Source organism: Limulus polyphemus, unplaced genomic scaffold, assembly GCF_000517525.1.
Source record: "Limulus polyphemus unplaced genomic scaffold, Limulus_polyphemus-2.1.2 Scaffold2320, whole genome shotgun sequence".
In the NCBI taxonomy this organism is placed as follows: Eukaryota; Metazoa; Arthropoda; class Merostomata; order Xiphosura; family Limulidae; genus Limulus; species Limulus polyphemus.
The window spans coordinates 6002-18141 of NW_013667930.1; the positions used below are offsets into that span (position 1 = coordinate 6002).

Sequence of the window (12140 nt, forward strand, 5' to 3'; positions counted from 1 at the left end):
TTTTTTTAAAAAAAAGATAAAACCTAGTAACGAAAATTCATATTTTTAACACTTATCCATTAATGTGAAGGATGCGAAAGTTTTTTCTGGCACGATTGAAGAATATGTGGTAACATTTTTCTCAGTTTTCAGGGAAGAAAATACTGGCGAGTCTATGGTTTTGTTTTTGAATTTTGCGAAAAGCTACACGAGGGCTGTCTGCGCTAGCCGTCCCTAATTTAGCAGTGTAAGACTAGAGGGAAGGCAGCTAGTTATCACCACCCACCGCCAACTCTTAGGTTAGTCTTTTACCAACGAATAGTGGGATTGACCGTAACTTTATAACGTCCCCACGGCTGAAAGGGCGAGCGTGTTCGGTGTGACGGGGATTCGAACCCGCGACCCGCAGTTTGCGAGTCGAGCGCCCTAACCACTTGGCCATGCCTTGCCGCAGGCATAATGAGATTCAGAACATTTCTCACCCACGGGGAAGTATAAAATCATTTTAACCTTTAAAAAAATTAAATTTTATCTAAGGTGAATAACACAGCTTAAAAAGAGTTAATCACTGTTTATTGAGAAACCACAAAAACATGAATTAAAATTACCGTCATTTAAGTTAATTTGCTGGGTGGGTAATATTTATGGTTTTACTGGTTATATAAATGAACATGAAATCTAATTAGCAGATTATTTGTATATGACCAAAGAAATTATCACTTAATCTTCTGAAAATAATAAAAGAAATAAATAATAGTGACTGAGTTATTATAATTATAAGTAAATGGATTTTAAAACGATTATTATCAGGCATTAATAAGCCACCAAACAATATCTGAGAATGAAGCATCTTATGCCATCTATTGGTTATTATACGAACAAAACACCAACAACAAACTTGTTCAGTCAATAATAATGATACAAAAATGATTGTTAAGTACTTTCTTCATCAGTACATATACAAAATTATAGTAAAAACCATCAGTGCTTTTTCAAAAAAATACTAGTGATGAAATATAAATACAGGGAACCGTCAATCGAATCGGTTTTTAGTTTTATCACAAAGTCACACAATGGGTCATCTGCGCTCCTCCAGCAAAGGGAATCAAATCCTGGATTTTTGGGTTGTAAGTCCGTTAGCTTACCGCTTACCTCTTGGAGGGACATACATTAAACACATAATTTAAGAATAAAACATAGGGAAAATTTAAAATTCGACTATAAACAAGAACTAATGTGAATAAATGTGACATTTTACAACATGTAGTCAGAATCCGTATAAAGAACTCTTCACTTTATAGCTCTGAGCTCAATGTTTAATTTGCTGGCTAACATCCACGTCATATCCGTTATAGCAATAGCAAAACAGATTTGAAATGAAAGTGGATGGATATGTTGAAGTATTTATTATTGTATGTTGTGTTCGATAAAGGTTCAACTAAAAAGAAACTAAGCTGTTTTTTCTTGTTAACCAAAACGTTTCCTATATATACCTGTAAACTTCCTTTCGGGCAATACTCGGTAATCAAAAATGGCCAGGTAGAATCCACGCATGCGCCGATGAATCTTGCAATATGATCATGCTGTAGGCTTTTAATCTGAAAATAACATAGAGAAATAGCAAATACAACAATCATATTCTAATGCTGTCTTTGGGCAACAGTTAGAAACTTTAAACGAATTATTGATTTTGTTTCATAAATAAATCAAACTCATGGATACAATATTAAACCTAAGCACTGGTAGATTATAAATTTTTATTCGTTCTTTTACTTTGTTATATAAGAAGTTATTTGAAAAAAAAACAAACAAAAACAACACCTACACACGAAAAAGCTACTGTAAAACCAGTTCGTTTCAAAGGTTCGTGTCCTTAAGTTAGATAACAATCACAGGTATATAACGTTGATACATTTCAATAATGCATAAACCCTCTAGCGGTCATTCGTATCAAAGTAATAATGTGAATGAGAAAATACCAGTGCAATATTTTACTAAGAAAAAAACAACAACAAGATATAGGATTGTGTTTTTGTGCAAATTCAAAACAAAAGTTTAATTGGTTTTACAGTGTCAGATTTATGAACCAAGTCAATTACGGTACCCGAAATGTCCTAATAAAATAACGAAATTTCGAAAAACAAAATAAAGACAGTTTCAAAATAATAATAATAACGATAGTTTTAGTAACAACTAAATAAAGTTTCCTAAAGCAAAATATACATTTCAAAAAACAAATAATAACATTTTCATAAACAAATAGAGACATTTATAGGAGCAAGAAAAGGCATTTCTTAAAACTAAATAAAGACATTTCCAAATGACCAATCAATCACTTTCTTTGCCTTCTATTTAAAAGCAAATATGAAAACAAAGATATCGCTGAACCACTAGGGGGCAACTAATCAATCAGAAGATTTATCCAAATGTATATGAAACGTGGACATACTTGTACTCGATAACTCAAACATAAGTAGAAAACTTGACTTTTTTAAAAATCACATCAGTAACGGTTCCTAGCCAATATTAGATTTATTACCAAAATTTAGGAACTCAAAAAATTAAAGGAGCCAGCGCCATCTTTATGTTGAACTAATAGATTAGCTTTATTCGTCTGCAGAAAAGAAAGCGGGAAAACATTCAACTCGAAATTAAATATTTAGTAATTAACAAAATATCGATAATAGTAAGTGAACCCGACTGATGGGTTACTGTATTATAATCCTTATAAGTTTTAGTTTTCTTGTGTGACATTAGATAATATACTAAATTAGCTACATTACTTATTAAGTTATTATTGTTAGTTCCGATCTTAATTGTTAGTTTCCTTTGATCAGAATCTGGTGATTACGATGGCTACTCAGTTCATGATTCAAAACCTTTGATTACTCAACTTAACAGTTGACAGAAATTGGTGTCAAGGTTTAGTTGCCAACGTTTCTACTTCTGTGGGGTTTGTTTAATTTGATTAGTTGAACTATTGACCAAAATCCTGCATTTGTGTGAATATTTTGCCCGCCAATTCTTCACACACTTTTTAGGGTTAGCAGGAACAAACTTGGCAGCAGGGGCTAAGACACGCCAGGATGGAGTCTAGGAGTACGTTTTCAGGGCCGCTGATCCCGAATCTGTGAGGTTAGAACGGTATACTAAATAACTTATATTATCTTAAGGGTTGATGTTTATTTATATTCCATGTACTTAGCTTGTTGTTGTTATTTTTGCACAAATTTGCTCAAGGGACTATCTGCGCTCTGTTCACCGCAGAGAATCGAGCCCCGAACTTTAGCGATTTAAGTCCGTAAACTTGCCGTTGACTCACTAGGGGACGTAGTTTGGTTTGACTGGAAGTTAATGATTCTGACATGGCGTTTACTACATGTTGATTTTCATGACATTATACTTTCAGAGTTAAAATTTACCTTACGAAAGATAAATAAAATCTGTTATTTATTGTTTGTAAGTAAAACTTTGGTTGATAAAAGATTAATTTCGATAAGCGTCAACATTATGTTCAAATGTAATCAACAGATGGCGCTCAGTAAGGAAAGGCGTTTTTTTTTTTTAAAACTAAAAAGAAAACACTTGAAATAAAACTTACATTTTTGATTTCCAACAGAAAAGGTCTGTTAATTTCAATCTTGGCTTTGTTCACTGGTTTAATTGCAACCAAGGTTGACTAAAAAATATAAATAAACATTTTAAAACATTAGGACACGATACTTATTAAAATCCAAAGAAATATCCAACGATTTCAAGGGTTGTGATAGCTTTGCGATACATATGAAAAACAAAAACCGAGATGTGTATTATGAGATTCTAACCTAAAAAAAAAGACAGAAAATTTCCGTTTCCACTTCTTGTCATCTTGTATGATAAGAGCAAGAAATTGAATTTTTTTTTTTTAGGTTAGAATCCCATAATAAACATCTATGTTTTTGTTGATATATATATACCACAATATTGGAAACAGTAAGTCAGAATGAATAGTATAACAGTAATTAAACTGAATCGAAAACCTATTAATTTGCCTGATTGATAATTAATTTTTTTACGCTGATCTGTATCATTGGGATTTGGCAAAATTATCTAATCTCTTTTGGTACTCTTGTCTAACCGAATAATGTGATTTGGCAAAATGATGTAATTTCTTTTGGTACTCTTGTCTAACCGAATAATGTGATTTGGCAAAATGATGTAATATTTTTGGTACTCTTGTCTAACCGAATAATGGGATTTGGCAAAATGATGTAATATTTTTGGTACTCTTATCTGACCGAATAATTGGATTTGGCAAATTTATGTAATTTCTTTTGGTACTCTTGTCTAACCGAATAATTGGATTTGGCAAAATTACCTAATTTCTTTAGGTACTCTTGAATAACCGAATAATGGGATTTGGCAACATTATGTTCCACACCTAATGGCCGTGATGCGTTATAAGAGTGACGCCCAATTCCAATTATTAGATTATTGTGGCTCACTATAGATGCTGTTGACTAGCTAATTTCACTCCAGTACACAGTGATTCTCAAACTGTGGTACGCGTACCACCGGTTGTACATGGGGTTAATGTTGGTGGTGCGCGAAAAAATGAATGTAAAAATAATGAAATTTGTAATAGAACCAATTTGAATTTCCCGTGCACATATTCACATTACCATTCTCACTTCTAGACTCGCCAATATTATGTTCCCTTCAAACTGATAAAAATCAAACCATATATTCTTCAATTTTACCAAAAAACAAACCAAAAAAAAACAATCGCATCCTTCCCGTTTATGAACAAGTATTAAAAATATTAACTTTTACTATTACGTTTTCGCTTCTTTTTTTAATTAGGCCTAGGGTTTGTATTTCAAAAACAAAAGTTTTAACTAAAAGTGGAAGGCGAGCCTGAAAGATTGACAGCCACTCCTCAAATATTCGAAACAAACAAACAAAAACAAACTTACCTTGTAATAGGCAGTTTTAGTGAAAATTTGCCTATTTTGATCACCTAATGTCAAAGTTCCACGAGACAATGAGTCCTGAAAGTCCATGAAAAAGTATAAATAAAAAGAAACTTTTCAACAATAAACATATCTGACCAACGCCCTCTATGTGTGTCAAACAGGCAAGTTAGAATAACGGAACCAGACGTATAAATATATAAAACGTACAAAATAAAAAGAACCAAGTTCGATAAAATGCCAATCTCTGTAAAAGTGCAGCATTAGAAATATATAAAGATGTAATTGTTAAAATGATTAGGTTAAACAAGACACAACCTGGGTAAACTTGGCTCTCCCTTACATTGAAAGAATAGATAGGAGCAACATCAATAGGTTTTTAGAAAACTCCATCAACCAAAGCTTTACATGTTTATTCTGATAAGCAAAACGCTTTACTAATTAATTTTGGGAAAATAATAATAATATTATTAATAAAAATTACTTGACAGATCCATATCTGCTTCGCAAGTGGTACTTCCTTTCCATTTGAAATTGTCTGAGTAAATTAATATAAAATCACCACTGTTGCCTGGGTAAATTAATGTAAAATCACCACTATTGCCTGGGTAAATTAATGTAAAATTACCACTATTGCCTGGGTAAATTAATGTAAAATCACCACTATTGTCTGGGTAAATTAATATAAAATCACCACTATTGTCTGGGTAAATTAATGTAAAATCACCACTATTGCCTGGGTAAATTAATGTAAAATCACCCCAATTGTCTGGGTAAATTAATGTCAAATCACCACTATTGTCTGGGTAAATTAATGTAAAATCACTACTAAAGGAGACTCATGGAGAACAAATGGACAGTTTTGTTTTCAGTATTTACTTACAGATCCGCTGAATTTCGTGAAACTTAGTTTGGAACCAAAATGGCGTTTGAAAGGCGAATTCATGTCGACTTCTTCATATTTAATCCGCCAGCTCATCGACGAAATCTCAGCTTCAAACTTGTAGTGTCTAATTAAAACAAAGTATGAAAACATTGAAGCCTGATTACTAAACAATTGTTACTTCAGTATTTAATTATCAACTTATCGAAGAAATCTCAGCTTCAAACTTGTAGTGTCTAATTAAAACCAAGTATGAAAACATTGAAGCCTGATTACTAAACAATTGTTACTTCAGTATTTAATTATCAACTTATCGAAGAAATCTCAGCTTCAAACTTGTAGTGTCTAATTAAAACAAAGTATGAAAAAATATAAATTGAAGCCTGATTACTAAACAGTTATAATAGATAATTAAAAACAACGTTTACTATTTACACAATTAAAACTTTATTGAAGCCGTACGGCTTCCATTCAAATACAGTTAAAAAATACTACATTAAGATCTATTTATGAAAAAACGAAAAAGAACTATTAAGTTTACCTTATGTTCCAAGTTTAACAAGTCAGTTACATAAAGTATTTTAAAAAAGCATCAGAATTTTTATCCTATCTTCAAACCAACAAATAAGATAAAAGACATGATAGGGAATAGTAAAGATAAAATATAATTAAGAGATAAAACGGGTATTTACAAGATAGAATGTGAATGTGGTAGTGTTTATATTGGTCAAACTAAAAGAAATTTAAAATACAGATTGCAAGAATATAAAGGTTATATAAGAAATAATAAAATAGAAACCTCAGCTGTAGCCGAACATGTGAAAATTAGTCAATATACAATATTATGGGAATAAACTTTAATTCTGGCTCAACCTCGTTGTATTATAGCATTAAATATTAGAGAAACATTAGAAATAATGAAATATGAAAAAAACATAAAGAAGTAATTAATAGAGACGAAGGACAAGCAAGTCAATATGTTCATATATGGCGAGATATATTATATAAAAAAGTAGACCAAGGAAATATGTAAATAATAGTGAAACAATGCGACAAGGTGTAAAAGTATAAAATATGTCTTGCAAGCAACTCCTGAAGATGACGTAGGTCACGTCGAAACTAGTACTTGTTAAGTATGTTGTTTTAAAGTGGAATCCGTTAAACTTCAATAAAGTTTTAATTGTGTAAATAGTGAACGTTGTTTTTAATTATTTATTATAATTTTAAATATTACATAAGTGCCGGTAATTCATATTTACTAAACAGTTGTTACCGATTAAAGTCTCCCGGGCTCCCCAGTACCACAGCGGTATGTCTGCGGACTTACAACGCTAGAATCCGGGTTTCGATACCCGTGGTGGGCAGAGCACAGATAGCCCATTGTGTAGCTTTGTGTTTGATTACAAACAAACAAACAAACAATAAAGCCTCCCGGTGGCTCAGCGTTAAGTACGAGGGCTTATAACATTATAAATCGGGTTTCGATACGCTCAGTAGTCACAGAATAAATAGTTAATTTAGTAGCTTTTTCCTTAGTAACAACGAAAAACAAGAAATCTTATTAAAACCGAGTTTGAAAGTATAAAGTCTGAAATCTGATTACCAAAAATTGCTACACCAGTTTTAAGTTCTAAGAGAAACGAAAATGAAATTCATTTACGATACAAAGTCAAAATTAACTTATTTCTCTTTCTTGAAATGAGCCAACTTAAAAAGTCTGTCGTAAGGGGAATAAAACATCGCTTTAAGGAAATTACTTAAATAATTACAACTAATACACTTAACATTAACTTAACTTTAACTACAACTAACTTTATCTTTATGTATGAATAAAGCAATCTGTAGCGAATTTCATAACACCATTTTGAAGCATAGCTAAATACATTTTGATATGTAACAAATAACAATGGATCTTATTGTATCTCATGTACGTATAACAGGAACGGCGCCAGCCTGTTTTCAATGATGGAGGCTCAGATTGGCTGAAAAAAATTGATGGGGGGGGGGGATGAACTCTACATTTTGTGAGCAAATACTTTTCTTTGGGTGCGGAAGACTACAGGGGAGGCTAAGGCACATTTTAGTTAGCTTAAGCCCAGTAAGCCCTCCTTACCGCCACTTCTAATGGCAAAAACAACCCATTTACAACATCACATCGTTATATATATATAATTACCACAGTATAAGCCAGTTAGCACAAGTATAATAACCGCATTATAATTAGCTATAGTTATATAACCTGCGAAACTGAGGTTAAACTGGACAGACGGTGTACTCCCAACGCAATTTGTGTCTTACTTCGCCAGTACTTCAAAAACCAGGGCATATCATGGTGTATGATCAGGTGATACATGTCTGTTATGTAGCTGCGTTGTTCCTATTTTTTCATGTTTTACGTAATATTGCAATTAATTATATATATATATTTAAAAACCAACATGATACTTATTAACTATCATATACAACGAAATCTTTATTGTTCGTGTATGGAAAGTGATTGATAATCTTACCTGTAGATAAAGAAAGAAATGATTAAAAGTAAAATTAAAAGACCAGCTAGCACTGCAGTGAAAATGGCGAAATGAGGAGTTTCTGAAATATAGAATAAAAACAGTAAAAATGCATTAGTATACGCAGAAGAAAAGAAACACGAAGAAACATAACACGCTTTCTGTCTTAACTCTCTTTTAGAATTAGTAATAAAATGTGTTTTCTTCCTCAGTATAATGTATATATATCTTTCTTTTCTGAAGAAGTAAAAAAAAAAAGAAAATGAAATCGTGATGGATGCGAATACCTTAACCGAGTTTCATCGTCTAAAATGATACCATTTTCATTTCTTTGGTTGTTACAGTAAGTTTCAAATAGTTTTCTAAGAGATACTAGTAACACAACTGTGCAAATGGCGAATTTCTTTCACTTTATTTAAAATATAGATATCAACAGATCAATAAATATTACGTTTAGTATTATAAAATAAACTTATTCATATCAAACTTTATGGGGAAAAAAGTCTTGACATTTATTTAAAAAATAACGCGAGATAAAAAAGTCTTAACAATTTCTCTAAAAAAAAGGACGATAAAAAAATCCCAAAGGGTTACTTTATAAACCTACCTGGACAAAGTGATCCGTCAAAACCACAGGAAGGTGTGTCTGGTGGCGGTCCCTGGCGGCCACCCGACCAATGAATTTTTTTTCCGTTGATATCTACAAATTTCTTGCTAGAACCGTAATACATAGCAACAACCTACGAAAGCAAAATGCAGTGTTTCATTAATAAATGAACAATTAAGGTAGCAGACAAAATACTCATTGAATCGGCGTTAGTCTAAAGATGGAGATATGAAATAAAAACCTGGAACGTTTTCTATTCTTATTACCAAAAACGTTATAACTGTAAATATAAATATCTTATAAACTATGTGTTTCTAAAACAAGACACTTCAAAATTAATAAATCCCACTGCGATACGTTAAATCCTCTTTGAGTATCGATGAGTAAAACTTAAGATACGAGCAGATGATCTCATGCCATACAAGATGAGAGGTTTATGAAAGTTGTTTTTATTTTCTGAAATATGCCAGTGACAATATAAAGATTGAAAGTAGATAAGAATAAAAATATTTACTGGGCTTCATTATTTAAATAAAATTTCATTTCTGTTCTAGTTTGTTTGTGTTTAGCAAAGAGCAACAAATAACATGACTCGAAAACACCTCACTTAATTAATGTAAGTGTGTCTATCTTGAATGTATGTATAAACGATGTGTGAAAAAAATCCCTATTGTTACGACAGCGAAAGTCACGTGACTCTGGTAACACGTAATGAGTATCTAGAAGGTTCCTGAAGGCTCGAGTGTTTGCCAGATGCTCTCTATTTTGTATATATAAGACCGGCAAGAAGTGACGGCATAGATAATTACAGACAAGCAGAGATGGAAACATACAATTGAGTCAAGTGACCATAAGTCAAGTTCGTGAATCGTTGTGAGTTATAGCGTGTGTTTAGGTTAAAGTGACTGTGGAAATTAAGTGTATTGCAAAGTTGTATTGAGAAAGAATAATCTAGTTTTATCTAAGAAAGGACTTGTGTCGCTAAAGTTTCACCCGAAAGAAATTATACGGGAAATTAACAAACGACCAGAGACGTAACACTAGCGCCACCCCCACTGACTGATCTGTGTTTAGCTATCACTGAAGCTATGAAATGTGTCCATTTTAAAAGAAAAATTACTTCTTTTTCAGATATCCAAATCATTCCTGGTTGATTAAACCATATTTGTCAGGTAGAAATGCAAAAGTCTAGGAGGAATTTGAGGCCAAAAAAACACAAAAACAGACTTCTCTCAAATTATAGTATAGATTTAAATATTTGTTTGTTTATAAGTCAAGGAACACATTTATATCGCAAAAACATAAATATACGTTAGTACAGTTTAATATCTATATAGATACACACTTGGACACACACAAACTAACAATTAAAGTTATCGACCGATCCTGTTTATAATATACCTAAAACTATCCTTACAAAATTAGATTAATTAATTTCTGAGATATAGTTTTTAATTAAAGTTTTAAACATATATATTGTCGTTTAATATTTAATGTCGCTACATAAGAGTCTCCAAAATTTGGACTTGAACATCTCACGTTATTAATTATCATGTCTGATCTTACATACGGTATATAATGTTGTTCTGTCGAACGTAGACTATAATTATGAACTTGATTATTTAGAAGGGGATAAGCTGAAATTTCGTCTGACAATAATAACCCATTAGATCTAGATTACCTCAATATTAAATATTTCAGTTGATGAAATTGATTCACACATGCTATAAATAACTAAAGGTTTTCCTTAATATTACAGTTATACAACATTCTTATTATTTATTTACAAGGGGTTCAACATAGCTCATTTAGCACTAACTCACACCAAAACACAATAATTATAATAAGATAAAATCAATGAACAATCTGTTATCTTACCGGAACCTTCATCGGGCAACATTGTACATTGTTGCCACATGAAGGCTCTGATAAGAGGGCCGAAAACGCGCAAGTAAATGTGTGTGTGTTGTTAAAGCAAAGCCACATCGGGCTATCTGCTGTGTTTACCAAGTGGAATCGAACCCCTGATTTTAGCATTGTAAGTCCGAAGACTTACCGCTGTCCAACCGGGAGACACGTATAAATAGTCTTTCTTGGAAGAATATATACGCCTGCTTCAATAGCATGCAAACATTGTTTTATCATTAGGACATGAAGATTTCAGGTTTCATTAATATTAATTCCTAAAAATTCAGTTTCCATAATTTATTCAAAATATATATCATTAAACTCCAATTTGCAATCTGCTATTAAATGCTTTTGTCGTGGCCTAATTATCGCAGCTTTAGTTTTACCTCTGTGTGTGTGTGACGTTAATTTGAATTTAACCAATAATTCAATTTATTTAATTCATTTCAGGCAACTTAACAAAATTATCGTTGAATAAAAACCACATTTTATATAATCAGTAAAAAATATATATTGTAAACACGATATACACTAAATAATCAAGGGCCTAACACTGACCATTGTGGAACTCTACAAGTAACCTTTTTTTATTAGTAAACTCAAATTAGAAGGACTTTTTAATCGTAATTTATTAGCCATTATTTTAAACCATCTGTATACGTGTATATATATTAATAAACATTTGAGATTACATGATAAACCTCTATTGTAATCGTATAATACAATGCCTGCTAAATGTCACGACATGCCCTGAGGGGACTTAGTAAGTGCTAAAAATGACTACGTAAAGACCGAAACGGAAAGATTTCTAGTCTAGTAGTAAAATGAAATATTTTGTGACAAGTTTCTGAATGGTTAGAGATAATCCATTTTAGGAGAAAATCGTAATTCGACAGAAAAATGTTTTTTTATTTTCGTGCAAACTTAATAAGTTATTAATATGTTTTGTCAATGTAATCTCGTTTCCAACTGGTCGTTCGAAGAAGGGGATCATAAATCTTTATCCTACAAAACTACAGCGATAGTGACCATCTTTATGATAAATGTTGGCCAAAGATGAAAAAAAGTAATAATAAGGATTTCTATAAAATACGTTAAAGGTGAGGAAAATGTTAGAATGGGAGTAGGGCTTTTAAAGGATAATATGAAAATGTTAGAATGGGAGTAGGGCTTTTAAAGGATAATATGAAAATGTTAGAATGGGAGTAGGGCTTTTAAAGGATAATATGAAAATGTTAGAATGGGAGTAGGGCTTTTAAAGGATAATATGAGAATGTTAGTGTCTGATGATTATAGGATGG

General features: G+C 31.9%; 1 pseudogene; it reads right to left on the minus strand.

The window, feature by feature from the left end:
• Positions 1-12140, minus strand: part of LOC106466610 — a 79488-nt pseudogene that overhangs the window by 3211 nt on the left and 64137 nt on the right.